This window comes from Stegastes partitus, unplaced genomic scaffold, assembly GCF_000690725.1.
Source record: "Stegastes partitus isolate 25-593 unplaced genomic scaffold, Stegastes_partitus-1.0.2 Scaffold635, whole genome shotgun sequence".
NCBI classification, from domain to species: domain Eukaryota; kingdom Metazoa; phylum Chordata; class Actinopteri; family Pomacentridae; genus Stegastes; species Stegastes partitus.
In genome coordinates, this window is record NW_007578366.1 from 148,436 (window position 1) to 167,110 (window position 18,675).

Here is an 18,675-nt window from a genome sequence, read left to right on the forward strand (position 1 = left end):
GTAAAACTTAGACAGCAAAACCCAATTAAAAGTGACTTGCTGCTGTGTTTTCATAAGCTACGTAGGCACAGAGTTGCTTTTTCTAAGCATCAAGGACAGGGACATTTATTTTGCAACTTTTTTTTTACAAGACAAGGCAAACTTTGCGCGGGTGAAGAAATGTATACGAGAGTGAGAAAAATCACATTATTTTACAAGATAGACTAAACGGATTTCCCCTCAGAGGGCCGTATATCTCATTACTCAGACAGGTGTGTGTGTGTGTCTTTCTGTAGGTTTGTGTACGGTTGTGAAAAAGAAAAAAAAAAGACAAGGCAGAAAGAGAAATTCGAAGGCACCCCTCTCCATCTGTTTTCTGCATCAGCGCGGTGGGATCGTATTATCCGTCGTAGGGCTCTCTGGGAATTTCATCAGTCTGTAACATCTCACTTATTCACACATCTCCCCGGGCTTCACCGTGTACGCCGATCCTCGGGGTCCCTCCTGACCCTGCACATCCTCTGACTCTGGCTTTTTTACAGCCTGCTCTCGTCCGATATCGGGCCTCTGTGAGAACTGCGCGGGACGTAAAACTGTCCAAACTCCAGTTTTCACACTGTCACTGTTTTGCCTGAGTTGTCTGCAGCTCCAGAAAATATATCTGTGCACATAAACGCAGCTACTACTGAATCCAAAAGGGGCGGGTGGGGACCTAAGGGCTGCTTTTAGAGTTATTAAATTCATAAAAATACAAACAACTTTATATTATTTTGTCATAGTTTTGCCTCACGAGTCGCACACAAGCATTTGCAAAAGAGTATCTGTAGCTCAAACATTTGACTTCTTGATTAAACCCACTAAGCGTCCTTTGTCTGCTCGCTGTTCTTCGTCTCTCCTCTCCTGCTCCATCACTCCCACCCAGCTCAGATATATATTTTAAGCGATTTCCACATTGTACGGACGTGCTGTTCCGGCCTCCTCGCCAACATGTGAATCGGCACTGACATGCGCTTGTCATGATGAAGCGCTCACGACTCGGGTAGTGGGTATTTGGGGAATAGTGGAGCAGGAAGGAGGCTGAAGTGAAATATCATTCCTGTTTAACGCTGATGTTTCCTCTGGTCCCACGGGCTCATGGTGACCTTGTGATTTACGGCTGCAGCGTTCGGAGGAGCAGATCAGAATACCGCTGCCCTCGGAGCTGCACAAACATGTGTATACCAGACTCAGGCGTGACCCCCGACTCTCATGTGTGGACGCTGGTTCCAACTGGTGCAGGTTTGGACTTTCTGACTGCAAGACTGAACGAAAACAGAGAAAAGTAAGCTAATCGTATAGATTGTGAATAATCAGAAGTTGCAAGTATAGGAAGAAGCTCCAAGACCGCTTTGAGAAGGAGACATTCTGTAATAAACAATCCTCAAGATGCACCTAAACTCAAGATTTGAACGTAAAAGCTGATGATGGAAGAGGATTTGAGAATCAGGTGATAATTAAACTATGATTCACACTGAACAGGGTAAAAAATCTTATTTAAGTTGATATATTTTGAGACTTCTTATGCTGTTTTTCTTGAATAATTTAGAATAATTCAGTCAATGTCGGTAAAATATAATCCCCTGTACAACCATTTAGGCCATTCGAACCACATGTTTGCAAATGTCTAACATGCACTTTGACATAAAATCTCATGTTATAATATTGTGATTAATCAGGAAGTGGAAAATTGTAAAATAGGATAAAGGTCAAAGGTCGCTTTATGCTTGTTAGAAGATGTTCTGCAGAAAACAACGCTCAAGATGCACTTAAAGCAAAACTCCTAATGCAAATGGTGATAATGTAGTGATGCAGCTCATTACAGGATTTAAGAATGAGGTGATTATTATACTTTAAGGATGCCTGTGATGTTCACGAGGCAAGGTAAAGAATCGTATTTACGTTCATATATTCTGTGATTGCTCGTGTTTTCTTCTCAAGTGAGCAGAATAATTCAGTGATGTTGCATCTTGGCAAAATAGAATCAAGTGCAAAACCATTTAGACCATTTGATCCACATGTTTTTAAATGTTTAGCATGGACACATATAATCACAAAATACAATGATGATCAATAATCAGAAGGAAAATCGGCAGAATAGGAGGAAAGACAACTTTGAGAAGAAGACTCAGTGGTCAAGATGCATCTAAACCCACATTAGATCCACAAGTGAACCCAAGATCACCGGTTCTGCTCATTTTCTCCCTCTCAAAGTGCAGAATCACTTAGAGTACTTCAGCGAATGTGACAATCTGGATAAATTCCTCACTACAACTCACGCTTTTTTGTGTACGTTTGCGAATCCGGCGATTATGCGCGTCGGAAAAAAAAAAAAAAACGCGACGCTTGTTGCGCCTAACTGGCTTTTCCAGCTCACTCCGAATGGCATGAAGTGATGTAGAAAATGAGCTAGATGAAGAGGATTAGGACCCGAGCCCGCGAGCGCTTATCATCTCCCCGTAGCACTGGAGTGTAGCCATGGAAACAGGAAGTGCGAGGCAAGCTTCCAAGATGGCCACCAGCTTGTGAATGGGTGCATTCCTCAACGGCAGGGTGTCTGCAGCGAAGGAGGAGGGGCGGCAAGTGTGTTTACTTCAAAAAGGGACTATATAAATAGTAACTGCTGCTGTTTTAAGGACTTCCTGTCACTAGGTATTCCATATAACAGTAGTTAAATAAACAATCGGTTTCCCATTGGGGCTGCCTCGTCTGCGGCGGGGTTCAATCCAGGACGTGTGGATTTAAAAGCCCCAGACTGGAGTCACGGAGCTGTTACAGGTCACCACACTCTCTTTCACTCACACCCCGCCTGGTCATATAACCTTCACACACACACACAAACCCGGCCTGGATTCCACATTCAGCATGTTGTTTTTTTTTTTCTCTGCCAAGTAACTTGTGCGCTGACTTTTCAATGAGCGCTCCTCGTTGTTTTGTTTTGGTGAGCTGTGCATGTGGCGCTCTCTGTTATGATCATTCAGCGTGTTGAAGCTGGACTTGGACACAGTTTCTGGTTGGCTCGGCGCTCCGGCACGCTACTTCAAATACGTGACTGAGGTTGAACCGCGGTTTTTTACTTCTGGAGCATTTTTAATGCATACTTCCTTGAATTGTTAAACTCTAAAGCCTCTCCGGACCAACTTTCCTTCATATCTTTGTAAAATTATTCCTGGAGCTCATCTTCTTTATAATCTGAGATCTTAAGACACAAATCTGCTGTCTGTCTCCAGACGGAAAGAAAAGATGGAAAGAAAGCTTTCATGTTTTCTGCTCCAGTGAAATGAAATTAAAGCAACCTGTTGTCCCAGACTGAAGACTGAAATCAAGGCTGTTGTAAACTCCACTGTCAGTGTCGTTCACAAAGTGTCTCCTCTTTTCTTTAGCTTTAATAATGCTCATTGTTGTTTTGTGAGGTATTTCTTTCTTCAGCCTGGTTTTTATTATTTGTGTGTCTGATGTTGTCTCGTCTTGTTTGAAACATCGCTTGAAAAAAAAACAAAAAACGTTTAACGAACTCAATTTGGATTTACTTGGGTAAATTTTATCTATACACCACTTAATCCTCACTAGGGTCATGGGGGGCTGGAGTCTATCCCAGCTGACTCAGGGTGAAGGCAGGTTTACCTGGACAGGTTACCAGTCTATCACAGGGCTACACTTAGAGACAGACAACCAAGCACACTCACACCTACGGACAATTTAGAATCACCAATTAACCTCAACATGTTTTTGGACTGTGTGGGAGGAAGCCGGAGAACCCGGAGAGAACCCACGCTGCACGGGGAGAACATGCAAACTCCACGCAGAAAGATTCCGGTGCCCCCACCGGGACGCGAACCGGCAACCTTCTTGCTGCGAGGCAACGATGCTAACCACCGCTCCACCTTGCAGCTAAATAAGTACATGCAGCACAAGTACAAACAGTCAGATTAAAGCTAACACTTCAACTTCACAGCCAATTAACAATGTTTAAAACAAAGCAAAATCCAAGTGCTTCAACAGTTTCACATTTCTCAAGGGGCCTTCATAAGAACAGAAGCAGTAATATAGTCTCTGTATGCATATTAATGCTCAAAAACAGTGACTAGTTTTTAAAAAGACAACACAGTGGAAGTAAATATTTCCCATCACATAATGAAATGACCAGAACAAAACATATTTCTACTGTGAATCTGTAGAGTAAAATAATCCTCCTCAGTAACTCTCACACGGTGACATATTAAAGAAAAATCCTGAACCCTTGACCTCTTGGATCCGGAGGCTCCTCCGTCGTGACGAAACACGTCTTTCCTGATGGGAGCGGTCTCTTCCAGGACGACAACGCTCCCTTCCACAGGGCACGAGGGGTCACCGAGCGGTTTGATGAGAACGAAAACGACGTGTATCATGAGCCGTGGCCTTCACGGTCACCAGATCGCACCCTAATTCGAACACCGATGGGAGATTTTGGGCCGACGTGGAAGAATGGCGTTTCATCCGTCCTGTAGGGTTCCAGACTTGGAGAATTAACACCAAGGACATTGGCACACATGAGCTGGGACAGTGTTTTTGCAAAAAAAGTGATTTGGGGTAGAAGTTAATACACACAAAAGCTATTCTCTACAGACTTAACTCTCACCAGTGCACTTCATGCTGCTTTTTCCATTAATTTGTCATTGTCTGTATATATAAATATCCTCTAGACTCCATTACAGGATTCAAAACTGCTCTCAAAGCTCATTATTTTAACTAAATCGCTCATTTTAACTGTGCCAGCTGCAGTCTATTCTATATTTCATGATGCAAAGTGACCTTAAATGCCACAAAAAGGTGCCACCAAACACAAATGCACGATTGCCATTATTATTAGACGTCAATACGCAAACGCACAAACATCTACCAGCTGCCAGCGTCGAGAAGGACACCCTCCATCACGCATCACGGAGCTGTCAGCGCGCATTCCTCGGTGCGCATTTTGCAGAGCACATTTGTCAGCTTGGAGAAGAGCGCATGCCCAACATGTTTGGATGTTTAAACTTATCTCATTACAGCCTTTGGGAGCTACTGGCATTCCCACAGGTGCTAAAATAATCCACAAACAGTGCAGCAGGCCGGGTATCAGTCGAGTTTGGATGTTTTCACCACACAGTCACGGCTGTTTGCTTTCAGAGATTTTTGAGCAGAGCCTGGCATTCACAAAAAAACAAAAAAAGGAAGACAGGATGTCAGGGTGTGATAAAGCCTCCACTGCCCTCATTTTCTCTCCTTCCCAACACAGACAGCACCCTCATCTTGGAAAAAGTACAGTTCCTATAGATAATATTCACCCGCCTTGGAAGTTTTCCTTTTTTATCGCATTTCAGCATTGAAAAAGCAACACGAATATACCAAAAAAGACAGATTTCTACAAAATAATGCCACTTAATTAAAAATGTAAAATGTAAATTAAGTATTTGCACAAGTGTTCACCTCCTTCATGTCACTATTTATTAGATGCAGTGACAATGTGATAATGCAATCACTTAAAACACATTCAACACACTCATTTAAAATGCAAAATGTAGAATAAGTGATTGCGTAAGTTTTCACTCCCTAAAAAGTGACTCATATAATTAACCACAGACCAGCTGGTGCTAGAAGTAACACGAACACTGTTGTGATTGTGTCTCAGCTGAAGGTAATGTGGAAGGTTTAGTCACTGGTGAATCTACTAAACACTGCCTCGAGGAGGGTAAATCATCATTTAATCACTTTTTTTTCACATGTTATGTTTTAATTGTCCTGACTTTGTAGGAATCTGTTTCCACTTTGACATGAAAGAGTCTTTTTTCATATGTTCTTGTCAAAAAAAAGGCCTAAACAAGCTGCTTTTTCAGTGTTGGGAAGCAATAAAAGAGGAATACTTTTTTACGAGCGCCGTACTTTTGTCTGTATGTCGCACTGGTCAAACGCACCGACCGGGTAGATACCATCTCTTTTGCATTTTCAGATGTGGAGTTCTGCAGCTCCTAGCAGGGGCCGCAATCTCTGCAGAATATCAGCAGATAATCTCCGTGGAGCCACAGGAAAATGTAGCAAGAGTAAACAAAGAAAGTATGTGTGCATGTTCCTGCGCTTCCTCTATTTACAGCGTCATACGTGTTTGTTTGTTTTTTGTACATGTCGGACGCATGTTTGGTCTCCCACCGGTCACGTCTCAATAACGATCTGATCCCTGACAGCGCTCGAGAGGTTCAATTAAACCCCAGAGGAGAGACTTTTCACCGGAACAGGACGGGCTGTGGGTGGAAATCTCGGGCAGATGTGAAGCAGAGACACTGATGTCTTCATAATGATCTCTGTTTTTTTTTTTTTTTCATGCTATCTCATCCAGTGTTGCCCTTCTTCTTCTTCTTCCTCTCCCCCCCCCTCTTCATGCCAGAGAGACGAGCTCTAGATCCGTGAACAATCCGCTCCGTCCCGCAGGCTTCTCTTCCCACTCTGCTCCATAAATCGTGGCTCTCGGGGGACAGCTGGGAAGACAGTGCGAGTGGGAGCCAGATAGAGCTGTCTGAAAGCGCTCCTGTTTCAAATTAGCCTTGCCGGACAAAAGTCCCCTCGGCCTCGAAGCGGAGTTCATCTAAAAGCTCCTTGTACCCCGTCTGGTGGACGGTGAGAGCGTCCGGGCTGATGGAGCTGGTGTCACTGTGCCTGTGGTCCCCCGATCAGGGCACTGAAAGGCGGTTTACAGCCCTGTTAAAGGCGAATAAAAACCTCTTTCTAAAGAGGCATATATTTCATGGCCTGTGTGCTCCCACAGTTAATGTCCCGGCCCAGCGTGAGCTCGCTGGACTTCCTCCCTCCGTTCTGCCTTCTCGCCCTGATGGACTGAGGTCACCGCTGAGTTTGTGTGCTTAAAATAAAACGGAGTGCGGCGGGACGGGGACACGAAACGTGAAAAATCGCAGGTTTATGACCTTAAATGAAGCACTGGGTGTTGTTTTTGTTGCAGCAGGACAGATAGAAACTATCAGTCACAGCTCGCTAACACTCTTTAACTGGGAAACTTAAGGAACAATTCATGATCCAAACACAACCATCCCACCAGTCTGCAGCTCTGGAACCTGCCATCACCATTACACTAATTTATTCAGATTTTTTAGACGACTGTACGACTCCACAAACAGAGACAGTGCATTGAAATGTTTGGGATTTTTGTTGTTTTCATGGAGTTGCAGATACATGAGTGCATCCCTACGGTGTGTTTGTTGGACACTAAAGTAGTTGGAGTTATTCTCCAACGGTACAGCAGCTGATTGGACCCGCACGTCTCTCAAGGAACATCTAGACTTGATCTCAATAGAACAAGAGAACGAACAAAAGTACAAAAGAAGGTTCCTGGATTCAGATTAGGTAGGTTTGAAACACACAATACCTCATTTAGAAACACATCCTGCTTTGTTTGTGCAGTTTTTAACTTGATTTTCTTCTTTATTCTTAAGTATGCAGGTCACCCAGTGAATAATTGTGGCTCATATCCATGCTGCTCCTTTAACTATGTTTAGTCTATCATGTAATACGTGCAAATATTTGTTTTTGTTGAAAAAACATGGAATCGATTGAGTCCCAAAACCTGCTGGCATGTTGCTTTTTAGAAAACAACCAAAATTGCACCATTTATCAGATCCAGATACCGCAAAAAAAAGAAAGGATTGTCGGGTTCTCAGCTTTTGAACAGTTGTTGAACTAATTGTGTGGAGTCCAGTCTCATTAAGAAATTATCCCATAAATATACTGTTTGCATTAAACAGATTCTGTAACAAACAAAAAAACTCTTTACTGCAACTAATGACTCAGCATAAATCAACACTGACATGACAGAAATTCAAGGACCTTTCGGCCTGCAGGCTTTGTTTGAACGCAGCAGATAGAAGTCAAGTATGGAAACTAAAAATGTAAGTAATAAAATATCTATAGTACACAGAATCAGCTCCTATAATGGTTTGGTATGCAATATCGTATCGTATAATATCATTTTTTAATTTTTTGTGAAAGAAATAATCAAAGAATTTAACTTATGACTGTGTTTTACTGCTCAGAAGATATTTTTAGTTCTCTCTACTTCCAGTCATGTTTGTGTTGTTTCCATAGAGGTGCAGGACTTCATACTGCAGTGAAAAATGAGCCCACAGTGAGTAAAAATGTGACAGGAACAAAAAACGTCTGCTTGGAGTTCAGAGAGTAATGTGTGACTCTCTGTCAGCTGGTAGTATAAGTTTAACTACCGGTTGTAACCAGGTTTGCTTTGCACTTAAAACCCTCTGTTTGTATGTTGGGTTGTGTGTTTAAAACTAAAAAGAAAAAAATAGACTCAACAGACATGAAACAACATCTACATTCATTCTGCTCAAGCTGCTATGTGTTGACCCTTTGACCCTATGCATGATGATGAGGCTTATTTTTAGTGTCAAAATAATTTACTGGACCTTGAAGCTTCTCACATTTTAAATAAGCAGACTGTAAACGAGACATGATCGTGTAAAGGAATGATGGCGCAGATTTATTAACAGATCACATGACACGAGGAAAAAGACGGGACGATCCTTTTTGTTCTGTTTTGATGATCAGATATGAAGGAAAACCGAGCAGCCGGGGCAAATTGGCTGAAAGAGAAGAAAACGAGGAGTCTCAGGGTGGATTGATGGCACAAAAAAACAGCGAGGTGGCTTCTGTGGTTCTGGACAGTTTTGGTTTCGGGGGGGGGAAGAAGAAATCAGCGGACTGCCAACTGCTGCGACAGGTGTAGCATCGCAGCAACCTCCTCAGATGGTTCGATAATGACGAATGTCTCGTCCCAGGTGCTCGCGGGCGGATTTACTTGCGGGGTCAGGGCCGAGGAGGAGCGTGGCTAACACAACCCTGACCTCTCCCAGAATCCGTTTCTCCCTCGTGACTGTCAAAACAAGCCTCGTGTCATGTCAGCGTGCAGGAGTCAGCAGGTTTCAGAATATGAGGTCAAGAGAAACCAGCAAAGTGTCCACGACAGTTTCAACAGTTTGTGAAACGTCAGCTTCTGTATCATGTGTCGCTTTTCATTTCATATGCGATATGTAATGCGCAAGATTTCCTCTTTTCATTTCTTGGGTGCAATATTTCACTTTCATGTGCAACAGTTCATTTTTGTTGGCGACACTTGAATTACATGTGCAATAGTTCACTTTCACAAACAACATTATCAGCATAATTTGCAATATTAAGAGATTTTAATCTAATTTTTCAGGTGCAATAAATCACAATCATGTTTAATATGACTTATTACCTCTTTGTAATTGCCAGGAATCCCTTTTACTGCTCTATTCTAGTCTTACTTTAGCTTACTTATTATATTTCAGCCATGTATTGTACTTATATCTTCTTGTTTTTCTATTTTTTAGGCACTTTATGTTGTGCCATTTTGATTTTTTCGAAGCACAAACATTTCCTTCAGGATTAATAAAGTTTTATCTTATCTTAAAACAAACACAAAATATTACAGATAATGCTGCTAAAATCCTTTGCTAACCATCATTTCATTGAGGATTCCTGCACACATGGAAATATTTTGGACATTTGTTTTAAATCACTGTAATCTTTGTGTTAAAATCACACTTGTGTGCAGCTATATTGGTAGTTTGCACTTATAAATAAAAATGCAGCCACATTACTTCTTAGTGACCCAGTTTGGCGCTTCACAGATGTTGATCTAAAAAAAAAAAAAAAGAACTGAATGAAAACTTGCAGCACAACACAAACATTTAACAGCCACACAATTACATTCGCTGTCCTCGCTGATCACGCTGCGGTTGCACACATATATTTACTCTAATGAGAGACTCTGTTGCTACCGAACGGCCCTGTTTGTGAGCACAGAGCTGTCAAGTCGGGAGAATTTAGGAGATAATGACACGTTGGGTGTTTGGATGCACAGTGCAATCATTGAGCTGCGAGGGAAAATTAATTACAGTGCACGATTCTGTGGAAAAATTATTCTGCTTGTTTGGAAAACGTTCAGGCTTTTTGGACGTGAAGGTGAACCGGCAGCCAAAGCATTCAGAGGCACTGCCGAGATGGACTCACGCAGGTTAGTCGTCATCTCGTCCCGAAACGAGCTTTCTGATTTTGTGGAATTTGCGACGTATCGATGGAGTTAATCTCTTGTGTTTTAATCTGGCTCATGGATATTAAGACCAGCCTCCTTGGCCCCGGTCCCATCACCTCTGACCCCCTCTGTAATCCGCCTCTCCCATCAGCTCATTAAGCCCGAGGAGTTCACACCTCTCGCCATGTTGGGCCCAGCTGTGTCCCCCCGGTCGCCCCGGCCCGGCCCAGTGTGTCAGGAAAAGGCTGCCGGCTTCACAGGCGCGCAACAGGCCAGGGCCTCTGATCTCCGCTAAAACTGCTATAAATCACCAAGTGGAGGTGATGGTCCAAAGTGCTCATTAAGGCAGGCAATAATAAATGTGGAGAGAATGAAAGGCTCTCTCTACCTGTCAGCCTAATGAGAGGAGCCTGTTGGACGGTACTAATGACTGATGATTAGGGAAACGCTGGATGGAGTGTTAACAAACATTTAACTACAGAGCAGCGCTCATAAAGGTTTCACAGCTACAATAGGCACCACAATGTTTCCTCTGACGGGATCAAAACACCTCGTCTGATTAAAGTTTCATCAATTCAGCTGTACTCAAACAGATTTGTCTGATCGGCTCGCCGGTTTTTGGCTTTGTTTGGCAGACATTTGTTAAACAACAAGGTGGTCTCTCTGCTCATCAAGCTGGCAAATGAATCTTTTAGCATGAATTTCCACGTCAGAGAAGGTGTTCACTGTAAAAATGTCTTTGTGCAGCGAAAAGCACAAATGCAGCTGCAACTAAAACTGTGTTTGCAGCCTCGCTAGTGCAGATAACTTGCATTTTTTTAGTATTGTTTTAAAAAGTCTTGTCCAAAGTAGGACTTAAATTATTAATAGAATCACTGGCAGGCTCATGGAGAGAAATCAGCATATCAGGTGTTAAATATTTGCTTTTTGAAGCTTCTCAAAGGTGAGTTTTTTTGCTCTTATTCGTATGTTTGTGAACTGAATCCATTTGGGTTTTAGATTGATGATCAAACTGTCAGTCATTGGCTCTCAGAACTGCTGCTGAACATTTCAGAATCAATCCCACAAAATCCATAATCCATAATAGGCAATAAACCTTTGGAAGACATAGAACATTCCTCTTTCAGGTTTCATATCTGCGTCAGAGTTACAACGTCCGCAGTCGCATTCCTTCCAGAGCTCAGGAACACGACACACGCAATCGCACAAACATGCTCATATTCGTTTACCTGGACGGGCCAGCTGCAGGAAAGCTAATATTGGGCTTGGTGGTTTGGGTGGCGCAGTGTGGATTAGGAAGCGGCGTGGGCGTGAAAGAGCTCTCTTCAGAGCCTTATCGCGTTGCAGACTGAACGTTCAGCGTCAACCCAAAGACGGCTTTCAGCGAGCAGCCAGGTGGGACGTTGCAAACGCCGAAGAGTCCGACCGAGGAGTCCGGAAAGTCTGCACGGAAAACACACAGCATCTGGTTCATTTGTACTTTATTCCAAGGAAGATTTAAGATTTGTGTTCATCCTGGTACAAGGAAAAAAAGCAGAAATAGGATTTTTTTGCTTGTCATGTTTAGAAAAACACAAGTGAAATTTAGTGGATGTTGATGGCAAAGACATGTTCAGCCTCAGTGAGCTGCATGTCAGCTTATATCATCATCCCGCTTGTAAGTCATCCCCCCTTTCTTTTTTTTTTTTCTCTCTAAAAGACATCAGCTCAGTTTGAGGACTGTTTGCTATGATGAAAATAAAATGTAGAGAAAGGAAGGGAGTGAAGAAAAAGAGAAGTGCAGGCCTGACTGGATTAGTAGAGGGCCTGTTTTTCCTCTCCATGTCAATGCACTCCTCGGCCGGGATGGATAGATAGTGACGGCCTGCCAGTTGGTTTTCATTACGTCCTCTGCACTTCAGACCTGCACCAAAAAAAAAAAAAAAAAACACACACTATCCCTCCCTTCCTTTCTGCCCCCCTCTCATCTGAACACACTTTCCCCTCTGAGGGAAAGGTACAAAATTGTTCCTGAAAGTGAAAAAAATTGCCAGAGGGGACTTTTTTCTATGTATTTTTCTAATATCCTCTTCAGACTTGAAGTCTCCTTCTGCGTGCCTTTTTTTCTTTTAAGTAAAACCCTGTCATGTACCCCGTGGGGGCTACACTGGAATGCTGCTTCAATATAAGATCTGTAGCTTTGCATTCTCTGTAATGCATGCCTATGTGTGTCCAAATGGGTCTCCACACAGGGGGGGAGAGAGAGAGAAAAACGCAGAGGGGGGAGGGCGAGGGAGATTTCAGTCAGGGATATGGGAACAAGGTGGAACTGTGCTTTGTTTGTTGCCCTCTGCGCATACCGCCGCAAAATTGAACAGCAATAAAATAAGGCACAGATGTGCATTACTGGCTCAGACTTCAATTGTCCGCGAGCTGGGTGGAGGCCTGGTCACATGGTATTATAAGGTGGATGGTCTGACTCTCTCCTCCCCCCCCTAAAGGCTTGTTATCTCTCCAACATGCTGCGCTGCCTGGATGCCAGCATAGCACGCCGATAACCACAACCAGAACATCTCCCCTCATAGGTCTCCTCACCCTGTTCGGCTCGAGTCACGCCATGCTACACCTACGGGAGCGCCGTCTTCAAAGAGAGCGAGCTCACATCAGAGCCACAGCGGGCTGATTTCTAGCGGATAAGACAACTCCTGTCTGTTTTATTTTTTCTTTTTGGAGAAGCACTGCCCTTTGACCTTTTGGCTTTTACACTGACAACCTGAACTGTTCATTATTTCAATCAATCACGAGCTCCTTCCTGCGCGCGCCTCCTGCTTTAAATCACTCGGCATTAGCTGCATAGTGCAGGAAAATCAAAAACATGCCGCATATTCTCATCCGAGTAAGTGGAGCGGCGAATACGCCACGCAGAGAAACAACAATGGAAACAAACGGAAGAATTTCAAATCGGTTTTAAACACACAAAGGATGTTGTTGCTGAACGGCTCTGATGAATTCACCTACTGCAGCCACGAGAAATGTTCTGCCAAACGACGCCGCTGCGCTTCATTTTCGGTGGCGGTTGTCCAGGCACAGGCTGAAAGGTTTCCGTCTCGCTGGGCCACACTGTCAATAAAACCTTTGCCATCTCGATAACTGTACATCTGTTTTGTTTCTGCGCAAGAAAATGCAATAAATCTCTCTTGAGATGTTCATTTAAAAGGCCCCTGTTGGCTTCTCCAAAAGCTCTGATTTGTGTTGTGTGTGTGATCTCGGCTCACACTCAGATGCACACTTTCATTTGTGACGCGCGGCCAAAACTGTAACTGCAGATGCCAACAAGATGAAACCGGAGACTAAAGCCATATATTCTTTTATTATAAGCGAGGAATTAGAAATGAAAGGTATCTTGCAGAGACTCATTAAACTCAACCTGATTTAACCTACAAATGTTTGTCAAAGTTTGTTCTAGACTCGTTCCAGGCCCGTACATCATAAATGAATTGTCAGATGCGTTTTCATTTCTCATGTGCCAGTTTATCCGTTTGAGTTTTTTTTTTCTTCGCTCTGATCCCATTGTGGGTGTTTTGTTGTTATTGTGTATAAAAACACATGTCAGGAAGAGAAAACCAGAGCGTTCGTTCTGCAGCTTTAGCCAAGCAGAGGAAGGACGGTATGGGAACGTTTTTCAGCCTGCAGATTTTTCCAGATAGCATATCTGCCTTTCTTGGACTCCTTCAGAAAGGGTTTTTTAAAAGACCCGGACCCTTCAGCAAGCATCAGTTCTGCTGATGCAAAGCAGAGCGATTGCAATTCCGGTCCAAATTGCCGGAGATATTGGCTGTCCCGGGCTCCAGCTGGGTTTCACTCTGCGTCACAAGACCACTATGTACACGGTGTACTCTTATCTGGTGCAGGGGAGAAGCTCAAGATAGGGATAAAGAGCTGCAGAGCTACCGGGATGGGAAACAGGATCGCTCAAATGACACACAGACGGGTAATCTCTGCACTAATCACACTAATTAGTTCACTCAAAGGGAGTTTAGGTCAGAGTATTAGAGCGGAGGCGTCCTTTTTCTTTTCATCTCTGGCAGTTTGCTCTGTTGGTGGAAGAAACTCAAGCTGTACCTGATCAAGACTGAGCACAAACAATGAATTATTAATGAAGCTTTTGTTGTTTGGACCAACTTAAACCAACTTGTGTCAGTTTCAGAAGTTTGTTGGTTTTGAGCAAAAACATTTTTAGTCTTTTATTGAAGCAAATAGAGAAACTTTACAACTCCTGCACTTTGAATTTTTGTTTTGCTTCATAACACTTTTGAGAATTCGGACATTTGGTTCAGTTCAAACAGAGCTTCACATGAAATGAAACCCTCTGAATGCCTCTAGAAGGATGCACACACATTTAGAAAGTAACACTGATGTTTTCCACACTTGAAACCCTTCTGGGATTATATAAAAAGCCCCATTTGCAGTAAATGTGGTCAATAGCATCTTGAAGTGGATTCATACACGGTCAGTTAACACCCATAATGAATCTCAGGAGCAAACACAGTTCTTGGAGAAGCTTTTATGTTCGTTTTTAGAGGTTTCAGTGCACGGTGTTACTGAGCAAACACATCTTTTTAGTCATTTATTAAAGTGAATGTGAGAAGCTCTGCAAGTCTGGAACTTTGAATTCTTGTTTAGATTCACTAAAACTTCCAAATTAGATGAAACTCCTGTAGGTACCTGTGTTTCTTCAGTATCATAAATAATGTAGATGATTTGGACACTGGGATTGTATCAAAAGCTCAATTTTCTGTTGTAATCTATTGTCAAAATGGAGCAAAGCTTTGACCCTGTGACACCATGTTTAGTGTGTCAATAGCATCTTGAAGTGGGTTCATACACGCTCAGTTAACACCCATAATGAATCTCGGGAGCAAACACAGTTCTGGGTGAAGCATTTATGTTCATCTTTGATGTTTGCGCTGAACACTGTTAAGTGTGTGTCTGTCTTTGAGAGTCACCCAAGCGAGCGGTGTGTGTTGTTGTGAGTCCGTGGGCCCCCGAGCTTCGGCAGGTTGCGTTTGAGGGCTGCTGGTGCTGTGCGACCGTCCCGCAGTGTGAGAGCGAGGAGCTGGAATCATCCGAACCCCCTGCTGCAGCTCCAACATCTGCTTGCCCGCCTCGACCAATCGCGGGCTCGGGGCTCGGAGCCGCGACGAATCGGCCTGCTCGGTGATCTTTTCAAGGGATCCTGGTGGAGGGGTTGGAACAAAAGCCAACCCCCGCCACCTCCAAACCCTCCTGCTGCATCCACCCTCTCCATCCTCCCCACAGCCTTCTGGCTTTGATATCTTAGACCCCTGCATGGAGGAGTAGCCTCCCCTGTTCATACCCCCACACACACCCCACCTCCATACAAATAATCCAACGGATCATGACAGAGAAATGATGTGGGCTCCAGTATCCCGAGCACGGGTGACATACATCCGTGGCGCTCTTTTGAACCGTTGTTTGTGTGCTTTCTCGTCCCTCCGTTTCACAGGATAAATTAGGACATTCCCCGCGCTGGAATTCGTAGCACTGCTCGCAACCTCGGCACTCAAACTGTCTATCTCGTTACTCATCTCTTATCTCGACATTCTCGCTCTGAGCCGAGATAAACTCTGACAGCCTGAGGATACGCAGGCGTCATGCAAACACACAGCCATAGCAACAGCAGCTTTCCAATGTGAAATAATCAGACCGCAGATATGCAGCTCATACAAAATAAATCACAACCCTTAAGGAGTTTGCTTTGGAGGCCAGTGTTTAGATGTTATTTGTGAAGGCTAGAGACGGTGAGACTGAACCAGACGGCTCGGTGAGGGTCCAGACAGTCAATCCTACGAGCAGCCCATCCTTAAAGCAGCCTCATTCTCAGAGGAACTGGCAGAAGTAAGAAGGTGATTACGTGATGAGAGTGGAAAAGGAGACAAAACGAAGAGACAAGAGATCTGCCGGAGCAGCGATGACACCAGCTCCGTCTGGATGATGCTGAAATACGTCCACACGTTTACCCTCGGCAGGATCATGTGACTGGGATGTTTCTCAGGATGAGACAAGAAGTTGATGCTGCTGTGTCAAAGCACAAAGATTATACTCAACAGGTACAAGAGTACTTCAAGAAGTTCTCGGTCTCAGCTGGAAAAAAGGGGCGTGACTGTGCTCTATAAAGCCTTATTTTACCGTCCACAAAACTCAGATGTGTGTCGTCATTTCTTTGCAAGCTTCAGGCTGGCTGCTGGCTTTAAACTGTTGCACCACTGAGATAAAATATACCAAGTGTGCTGGGTTTGTGGTTTTCTGAATCTCTGCAGCCGATCAAACTCCCACCAAAGCAGAAAGGCGCCGCAGCATGCCGGCTCTGGTTTCAGAGCAGATGTGTCCAGCGGATCACCTGAGGAAGCAGAAACCAGCTGCAGCCCTCCAACAGGTGCCTAACCGCTATAAAAATCAGGTTCGGTCAGTTCACTGTTACCTCTCGAATTTGCGCATTAGCCGGTCCTCTCCCTTTCATCCTCCACGCTGTCAGCTCTTATTTATCTAATTGGTGTTAGTGGTGAAGAGGCACTGACCCGCCGCCCTTCACCCCTTCACACCAACCTTCCTCCCTCCTCCACGAGGCCCAGTCGTGGCCCTCTCCGGCCCTTTAGACCTCATGTCTCCAGCTCCATACGTGCAAGTTTTTTATGCGCCTCTGCACATTGAACTCTGGTTAACCCCTGCTGGTGATGAGCTCCACCACTGACAGACCAGACCTGGCCGACTGTCTGAGAGACTGAAAGGTGCTACAGACAATACAGTACAGTCCAAAAGAGAAACCCGGAGTCCAGTTTAGAGGCTTGTTGGAGGGCGTTCTCGTGGTTTCTGCTCCTCTGAGGTGCAGTTTCACCGCTGTGAGAAGTTATCATGGCAGAAATAACATGTTCCTGTGTCCCAGAATTAACAGAACACTATAAGCTATAAGCTATTCTGCCTGGTATGTGCCTTTGATTTGCCGGCCAACTGCTGACTGAACAGCGCTGCTGAAAAAGCTGAGACAGGATTATCTCCATCAGTGAACTCACCACTCCATGCATTACTCACACTGAGCTCACAACACAAACCTCGGGGAAAAAACATTGATTGCTTTACCTCAAATTCAGCAAACAGATTACAACTTCAGAGCAGTTTGGTGATCTCAGTGATGTGTAGTCTGTCTCGTGCGACTAATAAAATGTGTTCCACCACAAAAACAACATTTAAAACGCATATTTTTTGTGCCAGGATCTCCAGTGACAGACACAAAGACATGGTCCACTCTAGTCTTGTTGCTCTACAAGCTGTAGGAGCGTGTTTAGATTTAATCTCTGTAGAATCTATAAATCTCTCGTTAAAACTGTTGCATGGAAAGTGGAACAAATAGTTGAGCCACAGGAGTTTTAGTCGTAGGTCCGTGTCATGGTGCCTTCGTTCTGCTTCCTTGTTGTCTTTTTGTTTTCTTCTGTTTGTCTCCATCTGTTCCTGGGCGTGGCCTCCGTTCCTCTTTACATGATCTCACCTGACTAACCTGAGATTCATCCACTCATCACCTGCTGCAATACCTAAGCCCTGGCCTTAGCTCGTCCACTCCTCCACAGATTATGTTTTTCTGCTCGTCTCAACTCTCTAAGTCGAATTTGGTCCCTTGTGTAACCCTTTGATTTCCTTGTGCCTCAGGTCCAAGTCCGACGCCATGATCACGGCCTCCGTTTTGAAAAATGGCCGACTCTTCACCACAACAAGCTCCTCCTCTGGATTCGTTTCCCCTGATTCCTCCCATCATCATACAGACTATTTTATAATAAACCTCCTTGTGTTCTGCATTTGGATCCAGGAAATTCATCCCCCTTAACAACAGGTGGTTTCTTATTTCCGCTATGTGACACTAAATCAGGGCTGCAAGATGGAGTGGTGGTTGGCACCGTTGCCTCACAGCAAGAAGATCGCCGGTTCCCGGGATCTCCCCGTGCAGCGTGGGTTCTCTCCAGGTTCTCCGGATTCCTCCCACACAGTCCAAAAACATGTTGAGGTTAATTGGTGATTCTAAATTGTCCGTAGGTGTGAATGTGAGTGTGCTTGGTTGTCTGTCTCTAAGTGTAGCCCTGTGATAGACTGGTGACCTGTCCAGGGTGTCCCCTGCCTTCACCCTGAGTCAGCTGGGATAGACTCCAGCCCCTAGTGAGGGTTAAGGTGACCCTAGTGAGGGTTAAGGTGTATAGATGATGGATGGATGGATGGAAACTGAATCATACCTACAAACATTGTCAGTCTGCAATTGCACAGGACTTTATTTCCTCACATGCTCAAAGAGTGGAAAAGCTCCATAAATAATCATAATGTGATTGCTGTTTTGCAAGTTAGATCATCCTGCAGCACAGAATGTTGTTTTGGTGGAACATTTGCATGCACTGTCATTGAAATTTACAAAAAATTCACCCAAAAACTAGCAGAGCTGCCTCACTAATGATCCAAATCCTCTGTAAAACTTGAACTCTTCAGGGTTGTTGTTGTTGTTGTTTACCAGACTACCCTTTTGTAAA